The 21,245-nt window shown below is 39.2% G+C and overlaps 1 long non-coding RNA gene and 2 pseudogenes across 1 annotated transcript; 2 read left to right on the top strand and 1 right to left on the bottom strand.

Annotated features, from left to right (window-relative positions):
• The first annotated feature begins 6,275 nt into the window (after positions 1-6,275).
• LOC133729417 (uncharacterized) lies at positions 6,276-6,829 on the top strand. Its single transcript, XR_009856370.1, has 3 exons — positions 6,276-6,403; positions 6,592-6,695; positions 6,800-6,829. It is a non-coding gene; the product is annotated as an uncharacterized LOC133729417 (long non-coding RNA).
• Positions 6,830-9,412: 2,583 nt separating this feature from the next.
• LOC133731703 (uncharacterized) lies at positions 9,413-13,902 on the top strand (annotated as a pseudogene).
• A 24-nt stretch (positions 13,903-13,926) lies between these two features.
• Positions 13,927-16,021, bottom strand: LOC133727891 (tyrosine-sulfated glycopeptide receptor 1-like; annotated as a pseudogene).
• Between the last annotated feature and the right edge of the window lie 5,224 nt (positions 16,022-21,245).

The raw sequence follows: 21,245 nt of genomic DNA, 5'->3' as shown, positions 1-21,245 counted from the left end.
TTACCGAGATAAATACACACGGATTTCAGTAATAAATATATATGTATTTCACACGGATTTCTGTGGTAATTTTTTCCCGCTCACTTTTTTGCAACAAATTCAATTTCCCTCCCCCATTAGTTTTAGACTTTTAGTCTCACACACGCTGTCTCTCTCTCTCTGACCCTTTTCAGTTTTTCTTATCCTTAGCCGAGTAAACTTTCTCCCTCTCTCATCTTTCCCTCACCTGCAAACCAAGAAAAACAGTAAGCCTCAAGTTCTCTGGTTATTCTGGGAAATATAAATTCTACAAAGAATGGGTAATTCCTTTCTCTTTTTCTTTGTCTCTCCCTTTCTCTTATTGTTGGTCACGAATAGATCATTGAGCTATACACATCCGCTTCCTTTCATATCTGGGTGTTGTTGGTTGTACAGATCTTTGAATTTAGGTTTTGGTTCGACTTCCAGAGGAAATAGCAGTTCAAGAAGCGGCTTAAATTCATCGTCGCGAAGCTTTCTTCTACAGAGTACGTCTTTACTCAGTGACCACACTGATGGAGCTAGGGTTAGTGTACTAAACCTATCAGGGTTAGTGCATTAATTGCATAGTCATTTAATGTGTTATGTTAAATAAACCCTAGACTTTAGGGATTAAGAGATTAGGTTTTGACTTATTCCTTGTTCACTAAACCACGTTTCTAGGAGTGCTTAACGTGGGTTGTTTATGCTTTGGATTTCAGTTGTAAGGCTTGGGTTATAAGCCAAAGTTTACGTTCAATAATATTGCTTCATTCTCCCAATTTCTGTGAGTTAATAGTACAAAGAGCATTCAGGTTACAACAAGTGGTATCAGAGCCCCGGGCCTGATCGAGAGAAAGTAAGGATCTGCAACATTCTTATAAGAGAGAGCAAACTCTGAGTGAAACACGAGAGGGAGAGAAAGAAGTGAGAGAGAAAGAAGGAATCAAGATCGAAGGCATGGCGGCTAAAGGGAATTTTATTCAGCCAGCAATTCCCAGGTTTGATGGTCACTATGACCATTAGGCCATGCTAATGGAGAACTTTCTTCGATCTAAGGAGTACTGGAGTCTAATTGAGGTTGGGATACCTGCAGTTGCAACTGGGGCTGAGCCAACGGAGGCACAGAGAAAGGCTATAGAGGACCAGAAGTTGAAAGATTTGAAAGTGAAAAATTACCTCTTTCAAGCTATCGATCGTAACATCATGAGACTATCCTGAACAAAGATTCTGCAAAAGGCATCTGGGATTCAATGCGTCAAAAATATCAAGGATCTACTAAAGTGAAATGAGCTCAGTTACAAGCCTTACGGAGGGAGTTTGAGCTGCTTGGAATGAAGGAAGGTGAGAGTGTTGACAATTATTTTGGAAGGACTCTCACCATTGCTAACAAAATGAAATCTCATGGTGAGCGTATGGAGCAGACTGTTGTTGTAGAGAAGATACTAAGGTCCATGACAACGAAGTTTGATTATGTAGTGTGTTCTATAGAAGAATCAAACGACCTCGCTATGATGACTATTGATGAACTCCAGAGCAGTTTGCTCTTGCATGAGCAAAGGATGAAAGGGCACAAAGAGGAGGAGCATGCTCTCAAGGTCACTAGTGGTGAAAGATCTGGAGCATGGGAGGAGGATCGAGTTGGTGGCAGAGGCAGAGGCCGTGGAGGCTACAGAGGCAGAGGGAGAGGTCGGGGAAGGCAACCTCTCAACAAAGCCATCATCGAGTGCTATCGGTGCCACAAATTAGGGCATTTCCAGTATGAATGCCCTACTTGGGAAAAGGCTATCAACTATGCAGAGCTGGAAGAGGAGGATGAAATGCTTCTCATGTCACACGTGGAACTCCATAATTCAACAAGAGAGGAGGTATGGTTTCTAGATTCTGGCTGTAGTAACCACATGAGTGGTAATAAGTTGTGGTTCACTGAATTGGATGAAGGGTTTAGACAAACTGTCAAACTAGGAAACAACTCTAGAATGGCTGTGATGGGTAAGGGCTACATTAGGTTGAATGTTGGAGGAGTGTTACAGAAGATTGGTGAACTGTTTTATATCCCTGAATTGAAAAACAACCTATTGAGCATAGGCCAGTTGCAGGAGAAAGGCCTAGCAATACTTATTCAGCATAACATGTGCAAGATGTTTCATCCAACTAGAGGTCTTATTATGGAAACAGCCATGTCTACGAACAGGATGTTCGTGATGTTAGCATCTATGCCTCCAAAGGAACAAGCATGCTTTCAAACAGCTTGTGAGATTGATACACAATTGTGGCATTGCCGGTTTGCTCATCTTAGCTTCAAGGGGCTGAGGACATTATATTACAAGAAAATGGTCAAGGGTTTGCCATCACTCAGAGCTCCTGCAAAAGTGTGCACCGATTGCTTGGCCGGGAAGCAACACAGGGATGTTATTCCGAAGAAAAGTCATTGGAGAGCCTCACACAAGCTGCAACTAGTTCACGTACTCAGACATTTGTGGACCTGTGACGCCAGAATCCAACAGTGGAAAAAGGTACCTAATCACTTTCATTGATGATTTTAGTAGAAAGTGTTGGGTATATTTTCTTTCAGAAAAGTCAGAAGCATTTAGCATCTTTAAAAAGTTTAAAAGTTTGGTTGAGAAGGAGTCTGGTTCTTTGGTGTGTTGCCTACGCACTGATAGAGGTGGTGAATTCACCTCTAGTGAATTTAATGAGTATTGCAGCGTAAATGGCATCAAAAGGCAACTAAGTGCAGCCTATACTCCTCAGCAAAATGGGGTTGCCGAGAGGAAGAATAGGACAATTATGAATCTAGTTAGAAGCATGTTGTCAGAGAAGAACATTCCTAGAAAGTTCTGGCCGGAGGCAGTGAATTGGTGTGTGCATGTTCTAAATAGAAGCCCTACTTTGGTGGTGAAAGATCTCACACCTGAAGAGGCATGGAGTGGCATTAAACCATCAGTAGAGTATTTTCGGGTATTTGGTTGTATTGGTCACGTACATGTTCCAGATGCTAGGAGAACAAAGTTGGATGTCAAGAGCTCAAGGTGTGTTTTACTTGGTATAAGTGAAGAAACAAAAGGTTACAGGTTGTATAACCCGGTCACAAAGAAGATAGTGATAAGCTGAGATGTGGTGTTTGAAGAAAATGAAAGTTGGGACTGGGGAAAGAGTGTTGAAGAGGCCACAAGTGACTTGCTTGAATGGGGTGATGAAGAAGATATTACAACAGAAGAAGAACTCAATGAAAGCGGAGAAGAGAATAGAGAGCATGAACAAGCAGATGCAGCAACTGTGACTAGCCCTTCTTCATCGAGCTCAGCTGAAAGTAGTGATACAAGTCCACTTGAAGAAAGAAATCAAAGAACACCTATCTGGATGGAGGACTATGTTACAGGAGAAGGACTGTCCGAGGAGGAAGAAGCTCTAAACATGGTACACTATACCTCTGGCGGAGATCTATACACTTTCGAAGAAGCATCAAAGAGTCAAAAGTGGAGAGAGGCCATGGGTAGCGAGATAAGAGCTATAGAGAAGAATGGCACATGGCAGCTGACTGATTTACCAGAGGCAGCAAGGAAAATTGGGGTGAAATGGATATACAAAACGAAGCTTAATGAACGAGGTGAAATCGACAAGTACAAGGCCAGGCTTGTAGCAAAGGGGTACGCACAAAAACACGGGATTGACTACACAGAGGTGTTTGCACCGATTGCAAGATGGGACACAATCCGGATGATTCTAGCATTAGCTGCACAAAGAGAGTGGTGTTTGTATCAACTAGATGTGAAAAGTGCGGTTCTGCATGGAGAATTGGAAGAAGATGTGTACGTTGAACAGCCTCTTGGCTATGTGAAAAAGGATGAAGAGCATAAAGTTTTCAAGCTAAGAAAGGCACTGTACGGATTAAAGCAAGCACCACGTGCCTGGTTCAGCAAGATTGAAGCATACTTCATGAAGGAAGGGTTTGAACGATGTCCAAGCGAGCACACACTGTTTATCAAATCTCAAGGAGAAGGGAAAGTATTGATTGTGAGCCTGTACGTAGATGATCTACTATTCACTGGAAGTGATGAAAAGATGTTCGAAGATTTCAAGGCCTCAATGAAGCAGGAATTTGACATGACAGATTTAGGCAAAATGAAGTATTTTCTTGGAGTGGAGATCGTGCAGAACAGTGAGGGGATTTACTTGAGTCAAAGAAAGTATGCACAGGAGATCTTAAAGAGGTTTGGCTTGGAGAGTTCTAATTCAGTGAGGAATCCAATGGTACCAGGCTGTAAACTCATGAAGAATGAAGATGGAGCTCAAGTAGATATAACACAGTACAAGCAGATGGTGGGTAGCTTAATGTATCTATCAGTGACAAGACCGGACATTATGTTTGTGGTTAGTTTGGTCAGTAGGTACATGGAGAGGCCAACGAGTCTACATATGCAAGCAATAAAGAGAATATTGAGGTACGTCAAGGGGTCTGTTGGCTTGGGAATTGGCTATAAGAAGGGAGCTGCAAGTGATGGAGAGTTGAAGGGGTCTGTTGATTTGGGAATTTGCTATAAGAAGGGAGCTGCAAATGATGGAGAGTTGGTAGCGTTCTCTGACAGTGATTATGCTGGTGATATTGATGATCGAAGGAGTACTTCTGGATAAGTGTTCATACTAAGCAATGGAGCTGTAGCTTGGTGTTCGAAAAAACAACCGGTTGTTTCACTTTCAACTACTGAGGCGGAATTCATATCTGCTGCTCATTGTGCATGCCAAGGAGTTTGGATGAGAATAGTGCTCGAAATGCTGGGTTGCAAGCAAAGTAAGCCTACTGTTATACACTGTGATAATATGTCTGCTCTTAAATTGTCAAAGAACCCAGTCATGCATGGTAGAAGCAAACATATAGACATTAGATTCCATTTTCTTCGTGATCTTTGCAAAGAAGGTGTGGTTGAGCTGGTACATTGCAACTCACAGAACCAGGTGGCAGACATCATGACCAAAGCATTGAAGATGGATACATTTGAGAAGTTGAGAGGTATGCTTGGACTGTGTGGTGTGCCAAGTGAGTAAACTGCTTGCTAAATGCAATGCAGTTTAAGGGAGGAATTGATGGAGCTAGGGTTAGTGTACTAAACCTATCAGGGTTAGTGCAATCACTACTGGAAAAATAAAATTTGACCAGCCAGGAAATATAGTGGGTAGCAAAAAAAAAAAAAAAAAAAACTAGAAACTGATTTGGGCACCCAATCACCATCTTCGGCGGCACCTTGGCTTCGTCTCCGGCTTCTGAAGGCTATACGTCGGTCGACGTTCGGGTCTGGACAACGAGTCGGTCGTTTTATAAGCCGTCGATCGCTCTTGGAGGCTGAAGAAGCTCCAGCGCCGGCTCCGATCGCTGTAATTTCGGGTCAGCCACATCGGGCGTTCGGGTCAGTTGCGGATATGCTAAGGAACGACAAAGCCTCCATGGATGGACGCTCCCGTCCAGTTCCCAACGCCGTCCAATCCCCAACGATTAGGTCCTGACGAACCGGTGTCCAATCCTCATCCGGCGAAGACTGCAGTGAACTCGACGTCTTCGAGTCGACGGAGGTGGTGGTCACCTGCTCAGTTGATGTGATAGGGGGGAGAGGGAGAGAGAGAGATCCGGCGAAGACTGCAGTGAACTTGGCGTCTTCAAGTCGACGGAGGTGGTGGTCACTTTGCTCAGTTGACGTTACAGGGGGGGGGAGAGAGAGAGAGAGAGAGAGAGAGAGAGAGAGAGAGAGAGAGAGAGAGAGAGAGAGAGAAGGTTGTAATTTATTAATTAGACTGGGGGTAAAAATGTCACTTGTGCTTAAATTGTGTAAATGGGAGTAAAAAACTCTTAGTGGAGTAAGTGGCCAATTTTCAGGCTAAAATTGGGTAAGTGGTCACGGCCCCTACTAGAAATGGAAGAGACAAACAAGGAGTTCCATGGGAGAGGCTTAACTTGACTAGATATCAACTTGATTGTTGTCCTGATATTTGCCTCTTAGGAAAAAAAATGGCTAGTATTCTCTGTTGGTTTTTCTTTCTTTGTTGGCAACTTAACAAAGTTGTAGCTTTCTGAGTTTTCTGTAGAACTTATTTGTTCTCATGATTTACGCAGTGTTTAACTTTGATTAGCTATAGCATGAACTGCTTGTCATTGCTAAAAGTATCTTTCCTGCATGCTACTCTTGGATAGTTGGAACCATTACTTTTGCGGTAACATTCATTATTAAATTTCATTTTTATGTATATTGTGTGTGTGTGTGTGTGCAGATTATAACATTGGATACTCTGTCAGGCATTTATCTTCTGGAAATGGGGAATCGAAATCTGTGAATCCGTACTCCATGGCATTTTCAGTGCTTGTTACCTTGTTTTTCATTGATTTTCTAGCAGCTAAGAAGGCCATTATAGAGGGGTATGTACTTCTCCTGTTCTTTTTGAGTTTTCTTTCATGTATTGTTCTTGTGGTGATTCATTTTCTCTAGCAGATGGGTAGTTTACATGGTGATTCCTGTTCTTTGTTTCAAGGCTGTTAACTCTTTTAGGAGACTTTCTATGAGTATTATTCTTTAACTGAAAGCGAATATCTCTCTAATATCCCAGGCATTCAGCTGGTTCTCTTGTAGCAGCTGAGTCATATTTTGAAGCACCAGAACGTGTGGCTGCTCTAATCCTTATTTTTATCACAAGAAAAATTTGAGAAATAGGTGAGAAAAAAAAAAAAAAAAAAACTGATCTTAGTTTTTTTTAGCCATGTTTTTGGAGAATCTGAGATGGTAGTTCAAGTGATGGTCTTCTTGTTTGTTTGCAGCCAAGACTTATCATGTCAACCGGATACAAGCAAGGACTGAAAAATCGAAACTTTCGGCGAAATTTCGTCGAAAATTTCGGTTTTTTAAGGGGTCGATATATCCGTAACATACCAAGCATATTTCGACCGAAATTTTGGAAATTTCCCGATATATTCGATATATCGCCGAAATTATGGATATGTCCGAAACATACTCAGTTTCTCAGAGAAACTTTCTCATGCCAACCCTCATTCTTGCAAGGTCAACTTTGACCTACCATTCTGCCATGCACGTCCACCACTCTGTCCACCACTCTTCCTTCAAAGTTCAATCAAGTGACAACTCATGGACACAATCTGAAGGACAATCTTCAAATGATTATGGTTATGGCCAAAGTCGAGCAATGCATGATCCCTACTATAACTACCAGCACCAAAACCCGCAGCCAATCCCCCCGGACCCATATGGTTGGCATGTAAGTCAATACATGCAAAAGTACAGAGGTGAGGTATCATTTACTGACTATTCTTCACAATACACTCAAGACTCTACATATAGAGATGATGAAGATAGTGAAGATTTTGTACCTCATAGGTCTTCTACGTGGTTCTAAGTTACTCATGTAATTCAAGATGTAATGTATGATATGTATAAAGAATGTATATAAGGCGTGATGGCCTAGCCTCCCATTGGGTTTCCAGCCATCAAAAAAAAATTAGACGTTTATTTCAAAAAATTTCAGAGTTGTCGGCGATTCAGCATTTACCATTTTATGTTAAATTATAACAAATTACTATATAACAATGTTTATTCAAGGTTTTCTTTTCATATATAGTAGACAACTGATAAAACAAACATATCCAAAAGTTTCACTTAAAATTTCCATATTTTTCTTCAAATTTCCATCATTTTTCTTGATTTTATATCGAAATCGATATATCCTCGATATTTCTGTCGAAATTTCCGTTTCCGGGACCATCGAAATTTCCTCGAAACTCGATATTTTGGTCCTTGGATACAAGTGATGGCGATTAGAGTTCGGTTTTCAATTTGCAAAATTAATTCTTATGCACAAGCTGTTATTTATGTTCAAACTTATATGTTTAGATTGTCAGTATCTTGACTATCTTCAGTAGGTTTACTTTGCAATTTCAGAGCAAATATGTTGTTGGATAGATTGGCTCTATCTTGTTGAAATGTTCAGGGAAAAAAAAAATTGGTTACGGATGTATTTAATAATTTGCAGATTTTTTTTTTTTGAAAGCTATAATTCTTTCACACAAAAATCCGTGTGAGATAGAGTTTATGTATTTGACACAGATATCTGTGTGAACAACTTACGTATTTGACACAGATATCTGTGTGAGAAAGGAAGTTGTTCACAAAGATTCATTCCATTACGGTATTTTATATTTATAGAAAGATAGTGGGGCCCACGTCTAATACTCACACGACAAGATAATCCGTGTGAGATGAGTATTACCCCCCTTCCAAACCACACGGTAACTCAATCTGTGCGTGTACTGTGGGTAAAAGCCATCACGCACTGAAATCCGTATGAGAAAGTCTTATTACACACAGATTAAAATCTGTGGATAATTGCTGTTTTGCTAGTAGTGGTGGCTAGTGGTACAGTGCTGGGCATTATTGGGACTTCTTTTTTACATGTGATTCAGGTCGCCGATCATCTCATTATGATCTTGGTCAATGCAGGGCATACAGTCGGCGGTTGAATGAGGTGGCTAGCACGAGCTGTTAGGGTAGTGGTATGTGGGTAGTGGTGCTGGGCATTATTGGGATTTCTTTTTAACTGGTCTTTCTAGTGGCTGGTTCTATGAATTATTCTTAGCCTCAGTTTTTTTACTTTCTAGTTATTTTTCTTAGTTGTCTTTGCCTACAAGGTGGATCTCTACCATTTGGTTAACTTTTAAAAAAATTAAAAATAAATTAGAGGATTAGGCGATATTAGCTCCTCTGCAGTAGCCAATTTAGGGCGTCTAGTACCCTCCCACAATCTCGAAGAATTGGGGGCTACTACAACTGGGAACCCACCGCCCATCCCTCTAATAATTTATTAATGAATAGGAAATACAATGGGAAGGCATAAACCTTACCCATGAGACAAAACCAAACAAAATAACAGACTCTCTAACATAACTGAAGAATAGCTAAAAACAAGACAAGAAAATTATCTGGAGCGAAAAGTCCAATTATACAACAATTCTCTTGGCGATTGGATTTTGTGCTTTGTGAGTTAGGTTTACCTGTTTTTTGTCCAGTGTGTAGGCTCATTTTAAATAAACGAGCTTAGTGAGCTTAGTAGACTTAATGATCGATGTTTATCAGGTCTTAGTGTGCTTGGATTTAGAGACATGATCTAAGTTGTGGGGTTGATGTATACGCCGTTTCCGACCCTCTATCAATGATATTATCTCTTTATCTCAACAAAAAAAAAAAGAATAAAAGAAAAGGGGGAAAAAAAAAAAGGAGAATGCAAGTAGACATCCAACTAAAAATTAAAAACCTAATCAAACTGGATAATTAGACTAATAACAAAATTCCATCCAAAATAATAGAAAACCTAAAATTTTCAGATTGAATATGGATTCCCAATGGGCAGTAAAAGTAAGAGGATGAAACATCTAGACTACACGAGTAACCATTCTGTCCGTTCATCAATATCGTCTCCTTCAAGCTCCAACGATTCTAAACGCTTTTCCAAGACGCGTCATCTCCACCGTCCCGATGACACTTCCAAAAGAGACAAACAAAGGCAAAGGGAGAAGGCCGAGAAACAGAGGAGCAAAAGTGAGGCAAGGAGAATGAAATCGAAAGACAACGATAAGAAGAAGCCGAGAGCTTATGAGATTGATGATGATGATTCTGGGTCTTCGAGCGGTGGTGATCCGCAAGCGGTTCTGCGAGACTTGTTGAAGGAATTTCCTAATATTGGGTGCGATTTGAAGCAGCTTTTGCAAGTGATCGATGGTGGCAAAGCGGTTGACATAAATGGACTAGCTCAGAAACCTCTGATCAAGCCTCTCAGGACTCTGTTCCTTTGCTTGAATCTCAAGGAACTGAATCACGGAGCTTTTGTATTGCCTCCAAATGTTCGTCCAACTTTGGAGGTTGTTGGTTCCATGATTACGCCTTCTTTAGATAATGTTGTTCCTCCTGAGAGAAGGCCAATTGGCCCGGAGAAGCCGTCGCCGGAGATACTTGATGCTGCAGCCAAATTGAGAGAGGCAGAGGCCGAGTTAAGGGAAGCTGAGTTGGAAGAAAAAGATGATGGGGTTTTTATTGGACCTGCACCACGTGTTGTGGCTGCTGAAGCTGAATCAGCTAACCAGGCTGACCGGTTTGAAGAGGTGACAAGGATCACGGAAGCAGAGGATGATTGCCCCTATGAGATACTAGGATCAAACCACAATGTGTCTGCTGATAACATCAAGAAAAGGTACTGGAAGTTGTCACTTTTGGTGCACCCTGATAAATGCTCACACCCTCAAGCCAACCAAGCATTTGTGAAGCTGAACAAGGCCTTTAAAGAACTACAGGATCCGGAGAAGCGGAGAGTGCTGGATGAGAAGATTGAGCTCAAGGAGAAGCAGGAGAGATTCATTGTTGAGTTGAGGGCAATGCGGGAAGCAGCAATGTGGAGAAAGATGCAGGGGATTTCCATGGAGGGTGATGAGGAGCTACTGGCAGGTGATGTGATTGGTGTTAAAGCGGCACGAAAAAGAGATGAGTAGATGACAGAGCTTCCACCGGAGAGGAAACATGGTATGAGTAAAATGCAATCGACAATGTTTAGCAGGAGTGCTAAACAAGGGCGTGGGGATACCAGTGGATGGACTGATGCTCCTTCTGAAAGAGCTTGGAAAGCTAAGATGGAGTACTTACAAGCCTATAATGAGTTTGCATCACTTGCTTCAAATGAGGAGGAGCGGAAGCGGAGTTTAGAGGCAGAGTTGATGGACAATTACAAGAAAGATAGACCATCGAAATCATTGCTGCAAAAGCACCAAGAGGAGATTAGAGCGAAGAGAAAATACTCCAAGTGTTGAAATTGTATTTCATTGATTTGTGCATTTACAATGTTTACAATATATAGGAGAAGCAGCATCAGTTTTGCACTTCTGTAATAACTAAATTTATAACAATATCAAAACTGACCCTAGATTGATGCACATCAATATATGCTACAGCTATGTATATTTATAACAATATCAAAAACTGATCCTAGATTAATGCACAGCATTATAGCCATATCAATGGCTAGTGATTGAGGAAGATTGAGTATCTTTAACACCAAGCAACAGGCAGAGGAGGAAGACTGGGTGGGGAAACATCCGTGGAAGCCTTGGGACCGTGAGAAAGATTTGGCAGGTGGTAGACAACGTGTGAAATTGGATTCAAAAAACATGACTCGAGGTTTGTCATCTCGGTTTTCTGGAGGATCATACCAGAGGAACTTCCTTTAGCCATGAAATGGGTGAGCATCTTGGTTTTTCCACACTTTAATTGGTAAGTCTTACTTTTTACACTGAATGGACGCCTTGCCTTCAGGGACGGAGCTACTCAAGGGCCTGAGGGGGCCATGGCACCCCTTAACTTTTTGACTGCATATGTAATTGTTGCTTGCAATCTAGTTGACTTGAGTTTCTACACACACAATTATTAATATTGGCACCCCCTAGTTCTTCACGTGATTGGCTTCACATGAAAATATAATATATCTCACCTATCTTTTGATTGGTTAGTTTGGAATAATAGTAAATAATAAAGAATTTTTGGATTTTAGAAGCATGCTTGTATTTGGAGCATGCTTGTTGCACCTTGGTATTTGGAGAACGCCTCCCTAGAGCACGCCTGTTTAATCTGATCAAATCAATTATACAATTATACAAAGGGGCAAGGGGTTGTTTAATCTGATCAAAATCAATTCAATCCCATTAAGACGAACAACTGAACAGAGGGGACTGTGGTTATGCTCTCATGAGAGTTTGATTCTTCATTCAGTCATTCCTCCATTAGTATTTGCATATTAATTTGCATCAAGATTCGATACAGGTGCTATGCTCTCTTATGTGGTTATCTACTTATCTGAACAGCTTTGTTTTTGTGATTTAAGTTATGAAATATTCAGAATTTGTTTCAATGATTTTTAATTTTTGTGTATATATTTTCACTTGTAGATGAGTAAACAATCAAAAATTCATGGATGTTTCAATGATTTTAAATTTTATATATATATTTTGATGTATAATTCATTATTAAGTGTTTTTTTTTAAATATTTTTTTAATATATTTTTTTCATCCATCTTATATTGGCCCCCCTTATTTGTGATCTCTGGCTCCGTCCCTGCTTGCCTTGTAGTAATTATAAATGAATGATTGTTGTCTTGTATCAAATTTATTGTTAACATCAGGAGAAATAGTTTGGATATTTCTATGTATTGTAAAATTTTATGACATGCTATATCTCTGTAAGAGCAAGGCTTTCCAAGGAACTGAAGTTGAGTCGATGTGAAGGTAATCTTCGTTTTTTCTTGAGTAATGCCTTTCACTGTTCTTGTGTGAATTATACTGGGAAAAGACTGGATCTTTTGTTTCTGGGTTTCTTTTTACTTCTAAGCATTTGGGTAACAACCATCAAGTTAGCCACTTTTTCTGTGCTGTCACTGCTGTGGGTTTTTGATCTTTGTTATAAATTATGGAAAATCAGTCTATGAGGTTGTTGATAGCATGTATATAGTGCTAGTACATAAAGGACTTGGAAGATTTTTGTTTTTCTGGGTACTTAAATGTACCATTTCTCGCAACAGAGTATAGACTGGTTATTTGACTGTACATCTTGGAATTGATAAGGTTTGTTGATTTACTGGTTTGCGTAATTAGACCAACAATTGAAGGATCAAATGCCTTCTTCCATCAGATCAGTTTGATAGGAAATGTCTTAAGAATTTTCTTGATGAACTTTTTTATGTCTTTGCTTTGAAATTTTTTCTTATGTCATCATAAGCAATGATGTTGTTTAATTTTTTTTGTCAAAAATAAACTTGCTTGCTTAAATTAAATATGGAACATTTACTCAGAGAGATCATGGCTTTGGATAAATGGTTTGTATTTGTGAGAAGTATGTAGGTGTGTTACTTGAACCCTTTATCTCTCAAATTGTGTGTATGTGAATTTTTTTTATATTTTTTATGATCCTATATGTACTGCTCACTCATGACTCTTGAGCACTTCAAATCGGGTTAAAAGAGATCAGCCCCATCTTCGGCCCTTTCTGGTGCAAGAACTGCAAATTATAAATAAAACCTTTTCTGGTGTGTTGGTATGCTCTTTGTAGTAAGGTTACCCTGTATCTGTTCATTTCCATGAAGATGTTGTGGAGCTATAGTGGTGAAAATCTGATTGTGAAGTGTTCAAGTTTGCTTCAGGGCACATTCAATAGCAGATTTAAGCATATGGATGTTCTAACTACTAATTCATTGCATGTCATTGATCCTGTACAATTATCACGTTCCTTGAACAAACATATTCACATGTAGATAAAACACTTTCTAGGTTTTGAAATGAAAAACCAATACCAAATTTTCATATTGAAGCTCTAAACCTTCTGTGTCATAGACTGCTTGTATCAGTGTTCTGTGTACAAGGCTCATTTATGAACAATGTTCAGCTTCCCTAGGTGTGTATTTTTCTGTTTGAAATAAAATTCTTAATCCCAAATTAATAGTGACAATTAAAAGAGGGAGGTCTGTTCCCTTCATCTCATGTAGAAGTTGAAGTATCCATTTAATTCCATTTATCTTCATTTTTGTGAAGCCAGTGCTTAGTGAACTTGCTTCCACAATTGTTCTATTGACCTAAGCTAGATCTTAATAGTTGCTAAGTTGAAATTTGCACTAATCTTTAGAGACTGTTGCAGGTACCAAAAAGCGCAATGGATGGTAGAAGGATATGAACAGCAGATACATAATTCGTTTTATTTCCTTTCTGATCTCATCACTCCAAACAACAGACAGCAGAATACTACAGAATATTTGTGAGAACAAACTGTGAGTGTGCCTTACATTATACATTATCAGCACACAAGAACAGAATAAGTACAAACCTAGAGGCTAGATGACATGCTTCTGAGCCTTGGCTGCATACACACTGTTATCATCACTTAAAGTCTACTATGTACATTTTCCAGAATATAGAACCACAAACTCCCAAAAATCCTACAATGAACCCAAGAACAACAGAAAGCCATGGAATTTGTTGCCCATTAATGTCAAGAAGATATTGATTGTTGTTGTTGCCTTTCTCAATGCCTTTATTTGGATTTGGTAGGCACTCATTTGAAGGTGGTGGACCACAAAGTTTGGGATTCCCCTCAAATGCAGTGGCATTGAAGCTTTGCAGCTGAGTACTTGTTGGTATTAATTGTCCTTCAAGATTATTGTACGAGACATTGAAAGATGACAAGAAGTTGAGACTAGTCAATGACAATGGGATTTTTCCAGTCAAATGATTCATGGATAGATCCTAATTCTCCAAGTTTTTGGGGCTGGACAGTTGCTCTGGAATGTTGCCGGAAAAGTTGTTATTGCTAAGACTCAATGTATGAAGAAGCTTCAATTGACCAATCTCAGTAGGTATGTTCCCATTAATGGTATTATTGCCTACGTATATTGCTGGAGGAAAGAAAGACAATTTGTACTGCACCAATGTTGGACCTTGGAATCCATAGATGGGCAATTCAAGATAAATTTCATCAACTTGAGCTGTAGGGCATTCAGATACTGACATTGGTAGTTTACAAAGCTCTTTCGGAAATCCACCTGAAATTTGGTTGTAGTCCAAACTTATATAAAAGAGCCTTGGAAGAGTTCCCAACCAGTTAGGAATTGTTCCTGTGATTCTATTAAACTCAAGATTCAAGATCTCTAGCTTCTTGAGCTTAGATAACCATACAGGTAGTTGGCCTGTCAGCTCACATTTACCCAAAGCTAACATTCGTAGATTTTGGAATCCATCAAAATCAACCATGCCAAGATCAGCCGGAAATTCCTCACCTACAAAACTAGATGAAAGGGATAGGAATATGAGATTTTTGCAATGCATCAGTATCTTCATTGCCTTTGTGATATTAGTCATTCTATTATAACCAAGCGAGAGGAAGGACAAGAATTTCAATGACAGAATGTCAGGTTGTATTTCTCCTTCTAGATCATTAATGCTCAGCCGAATTGCTTTCAGGTACTTGCAAGAGTAAAGGCTGATTGGAATTATACGGGTGAGGTGATTCTTCCCAAGATCAAGTTTACTGAGTTTGTTAAGTCTGGAGAAATTAAGCTAAGAGATATTCCCTTCGAAATTGTTGAATCCCATATTCAATTCTGTAAGGCCTGTGCAATTAATCAAAGATGGGGGCAGAAAACCTTCAAGATTATTGAATTGAAGGAGTAAGAGTTTCAATTTGGAGAGCTTGCCGATGCTTTTAGGGAGCATGCCAGTCAATCCATTAGTGTTGAGGTCAAGGATTAAGAGGTTTGTGAGGTTGGCAATTCTTTCACTAATGGCTCCATATAGTGAATTGCGAGGTAAAACAATTTCTTCAAGTGTGGTGGCATTGTAGATATCATCTGAAAGTAATCCTAACAAGTTATTGTAACCAGCACGAAAAGCTTGCAGTTTGGAACACTCCCCTAGTCCTTGAGAAATATTGCCAGTAAATTCATTGAATGAAAAATCCAATAGCCTAATCAAGGGAGAAGAATGAAGACAAATTGATGATGGAATAGAACCTGAGAATGTGTTATTGCTAACATTGAAACTAGTCAAATTCCAAGCTTGTTGGAAGAATGAAGACGGAATTGCACCATGTAAGTGATTGCTGGACAAATCAAGCATTCGGATGTTTTGGGATGGTAGAGAAAATGGTAGTTCTCCGGAAAAAATTAAGGTTGTCGCTCAAATCTACTATTTTAAGATTATACAAGGACAAGAAGAATCTAGAACTTTGATCTAGAGAACCATAAAGTGAATTGTGGGGGGCATAAGTGTGTGAGATGTGTGAGATTTCCAAGTGATGATAATTGCAAATGGCTGATCCGTCCACCCTGATTACATGTGATGCCCTTCCAATTGCAACAATCAGCGGAAGTCCAATTTAACAGAGGAGAAGACACAATGAGAGCGAAGGACAGCAGAGAGCTGCGTTCGCTTTGGTTGCAAGCAATGTTTTAAAAGGTTGAGGCGTAGCCGGGAGAGCCTCAGCAAAGCGTTCGCCTTGAGGCGTAAGGCTTACGCCTTACGTATAAACTAGCTGTATTTACGTATAGAACTAGTCTTATATATAGAACATGTATTGTAACAAAAAAAACATTATAAATTGTCATCCATTCATAATAAGCAAGTACTAAAACCATATGATTCAACAAAATCACCAAACCTAAAATAAATTCAAAGATATAAAGTTGAAAGACCAAAGAACAAGAACAAATATTGAAATCAACTTCATCCTTGGAAATCATCATCGTCATCAATTAGAAGATCACCATCCAAACTATCTTCACCCAAACTATCACCACCATCACTATCATCACCATGGTGCTCGAAGAGAGGATTGGTGTCATCAAATGGATTAATTCTAATACCATCATCCGCAATGTCATCAAGACGCATTGATTTCCTTGGAGCCTTTCTTTTACCTATACAAAAAGATGATGGACAATTAAAGATAGTGTTGAGAAATTATTTGAATACTATGTTATACAATTATTTGAACATAAATTTTTCTAAGAACTTACTTGAACATGCTCCTTCACTAGATTTCCTTTTGTATAAAACAATAGGCTCATCAAGAGAAGGAGTAGTCTCACGGGGAGGAGTAGGCTCACAAGGAGGAGAATGCACACGAGGAGGAGGTTCTCTATCAATTAGGGTACTTTGATATGTACCAATTGGCACATTTCTTACCGCCTCATCATTCAGTGTTAGATCTTCCACATTGTCCTCACGCCAATGTGGATCGGTGGGAAGAACCGGATCCTCTATCTCTGTTATCCATTCATCATCAGATTCAATTTCTTCCACTACAATAGGATCGGTCATTGTAACATTCCTTTTCAAAGTCCTATCTCTTAGAGCAATATTATATTTCACATAGACTAAAGCATGCAATCTCTTGTGCTCAAGTCTATTCCTCTTTTTTGTATGAATCTACAATCAACATTCAACATACAAATGCAACAATTCAATAGGCTAGTAATTATTTGGTACCATCAACATTCAACATTCAAATGCAACAATTCAATAGGCTAGCAATTATTAACTATTAACAATTCAACTTGAAAGTGATAAAAAGAACTTACCATTTCAAAAGTACTCCAATTCCTCTCACACCCCGATGCACTACAAGTAAGGGAAAGGACCCGAGTAGCAAAATTCATCAACTCCGGTGTTTGTGTCCCATATTTTTCCCACCAAACACTAAGAACATAAAATGAATATAGATTAATAAATCAAAATCATATAGACATTTGGTAAAATCGCATTTAAAAGTAGCAAGTTAAGCAAATAATAACTAACCGGGTGATCAGATTTTTCTACTAGATTCGGCCATCGCACTTCCAAACTTACCAAGCTTTCGCTCATATAAGTCTAATTGTATTTCCACTGCGACACGAGCCTCACCAACTAGCATCCTATCCATGCACTCTTCCAAACCCTTCTTCACATGCTCGGTATTTTTAAAGTTGTCTTCATATAGGAATTGAGGGTTCAAGTAATAACCCGCCGCATGCAATGGTTGATGAAGTTGTGGACTCCATCTATTATCTATTCTCCTCCAAATCGCTCCATACTTTGCTTCCACATTTCCAAGATTACTTACAATCTTATCTTTTGCGGCATCCATCAACTCATAGATAAATCCCATGGCGGGTCTCACTTCCGAATCAACATTTCTTAAGACACAAACAAGGGGCAAGACACTCTTTATACAATAAGCAACATGGTTCCAAAAACTTGTGTCACAAAGGATCCACTTCCTCACCTCATAAGCATCCTTATGTTTATATACATCCACATTCATACCAATCTTTTGATGAAAATATACTAATAAGAGCCTCCTTTTGCTTATATAAACTTTGAAGAGAGAGAAAAGATGTGGCAAACCTTGTAACCGCCGGTCGAATAATCTCCTTGTTGCCGGTGAATTTCCTCATAATGGAAAGAACTTGTGTGTGCCCATAAATGAATTTCACAATTTGCTTAGCTTTTTGAATGGTAGTTTCAAAGACTTTCATCTTGCTAATATCTTCTAACATCAAGTCAATGCAATGAGCCGCACACGGAGTCCACCACAATTTGCTCCTATGCTTCATTAGTTCCTTTCCCGCCCACTTATAATTGGAAACATTGTCTGTAACTATTTGGACAACATTCTCCTCCCCTACCTCCTCCACAATACTATCCAAGTAATTTAGCACCAACTCTCCATTTTTAATTGTATCCGATGCATCAACCGATTTCAAGAACCATGTACCTTTAGGGCTATCTACTAAAAAATTTAGTATAACCCTACTCTTGCCATCCGTCCAACCATCCGACATAATAGTGCATCCATAGTGGCTCCAATATTTTTTGTGTGCTACCATTAACTTTTGAACATCTTCAACTTCTTCCTTCAAAATCTAAGTCCTTAACTCATGACTTGTTGGAGGTTGAAAACCGGGACCGTATTTGGCAACCATCTCCAATGCCGCAAAATAATAAGGATTATTTGCCACATTGAAAGCCAATGCACTAGTATAAAACAAACGCCCAATTGCTCTACACACATCATGTTTTTCTTCTTTCTTGTATGAGATATTCAATGTAACTTGACGAGCTTTTGAGGATACAAACTTGTCCATCGGTCCTCTAGCCTTCGGTTGACCCGTACGTAGAACCACCACCAAGTGGAGTTTGAGCACTACCACTCTCACTTGCAACCACATTTGTCACCTCATGATCATGTGCATCTTCTTCTTCTAGACTTTCCAATCCCCCTATCTCCCGACGCACCGCAATCCTTGTTTGTTTCTCTTCTTCATTTCTTTGAAGTGCTATAGTGCACCAATCTTTCACATTTGGTGGAACTTTGTTACAAGGTTTGATTTCTTTATGAGTGCCAACTAAATGCTGCTTGAACCTGAATATGCCACCGGTATTTCTTTGATCACAAAATGCACACAAAAAGTACTTCAACTCCCCGGGAATTGGTTTAGTCAATCGCCAAGCATGGTCTTTCTTTGTTGTCCCACTAGTACTAGAACTCATTTTGCCTACACAAGATACAAACTTATATTAAATTATCAATTTAAAGTGGGAGCAGGACAATGCCAATCATAAACAAAACAAAACAGAAGCTATACCATAAGCTAATTATGGATTTCCTCCCATAATTAAGGAGGGACCATAGGCCCAACAAACAGAACAATTACATGTACGTTTACATTACAGAAACTTTCCTAAAGCTAGGACTGTCACTCAAATAAGCTAAACCTTCCCGTAGCAATTTTTGCAGATTCAATAATCAATAGTTCAATACCCATGCCATCTTAGCGAGACCGAACGAGGAAATGAATATGAGATAGAGAAATGAACTGCATATGAGCTACCAGCAAAGAACATACTTTCTTGCTAAAATGTAAACCAATACAGATTATTCTACAAACCAACCTGCAATTTCTGCAGATGCTAAATTTATACCCCACAATAACATTGTTCTTCACGTAAATTTTACTTCATGATTCAGACTCTCAGCTTGCAAATTTTACCCTGAAGAAATGGCAAGACAGAGGACAAACTTGAATGCAAATGCAGAAAATTCAAGCGATATCTACAAACAACCAGGTATGCCGTAACAGATACTACTCAAGCCTCTATGTGTTGAACATCATAGTTACTGTAAGAGGAAGTGTAGAGCAGGTTCATCAAAGCAGTGACTATATTCAATTATTCAGTAAGAAATTAAGAATACAAAGATGATAGATGTCCAAATTCCAATTCCAATTGTACATAACAAAGAAAAACAAAACCATCCAAAGCAAACAAGGAAAATTGATCGAACCATGATCATACCTTGAACTCCTTTTCTTCAAATCGAAGTATCGAACTACAACTCTCCAACTCTCTCCAACTCTTGCTCCACTTCTGCAAATAGCCTCCTTTAGAACCAAATTCTTGAGAAAACTTATGGGCTCTTCATGATTTTATCAACTTTTCAAGTAAGGGATTGGGATTGGGATTGAGAGTGAAGAGTGGGGGAGGACTGAGGAGGCTGTTTGAGTGATTTGGGGATCGGCTCGTGTACAAAACACGACCTAAATGAATCAAAACTCTCAAAAAACACCAAAACGACATCGTTTTGGTTTGTAAAAAAAATTTCTCAGGCGTTCGCTTCCGACGCCTTAAGGAGCGTCTTTGCCGCCTTATGCGCCTCAGCTGCAAAATAGAGGCTTTTTCCAGCATGCTTCACGCCTTTTAAGCCTTAAGGCCCGCCTGACGCGCGCCTTTTAATTTATTGGTTGCAAGCATGCATGTTTTCAAAAATGATATTGGAAGAGAATATCAAGAGCAAGAAGAAAAGGAGTGCATTAGCCATTTGGTGATAAAGCTGCACTAGCAGGTTTGTTCCATATTCATTGTTTTAGATCAGATTTCACTCATGTTTGTATTTTTATTGAACTAAATGAGGTCAGCATTGCCAAATAAATGATGACCACATAGGTCGCCAGAAGGATTAGCGAGTCCATAACCCAGTCTGACAGTCATTACATCTTTTTTAAGATAGGTATCATTTTCATATTGTGAAAATATAAGGACAGAATATGTTTTCTGGAAAATGGGGATTGCAATGCACGGATCAATCCTTACTGGCATGGGCAGCAGAAACCAAAATTAACAAACAGAACACTAGATTTTGGTTACGCAGTGAAAATCTCAAATATGAGATTAAAAATACTGCGGGGCTCTTACTCTTGAGAACCCAAAATAAGAATTAACTTATGATGAAGGATATGTTCTTTGAAAACTTGAATAGCACTAGCTCGGCTACAATAATTAGACAAAATCTAATACAAAGTTTGTCTTCCGTCTTGAACTCCTTCACTTGAACGATCACCAAATATCGCTCTTCTTTCTTCACAGCCTCTCTGCTGATCTCAAGAGAATTTATGCATATGAAAACAAGATCAATAACACTTATACATGGACCAAGTGTTTTGACTCTTGTGATGACTCAAACTTAGACCAACAAGCAAGACTCCCAAATATTCTTGTGTTCAAGACCTCTGTTATTATGAACGTCACTTTTCTCAATATATACCAAGGAGGCCGCACCATGCCAAAAAAAAAAAAACATATTTTTCTTACCCTAATTCCACTTCTACAAAGAAACAATCTTTTGTTTTAAAGATA

Source organism: Rosa rugosa, chromosome 2, assembly GCF_958449725.1.
Source record: "Rosa rugosa chromosome 2, drRosRugo1.1, whole genome shotgun sequence".
Classification (NCBI taxonomy): Eukaryota; Viridiplantae; Streptophyta; class Magnoliopsida; order Rosales; family Rosaceae; genus Rosa; species Rosa rugosa.
Note: the sequence above shows the minus strand (reverse complement) of the source record. Positions and strands in the feature narration are given on the sequence as shown.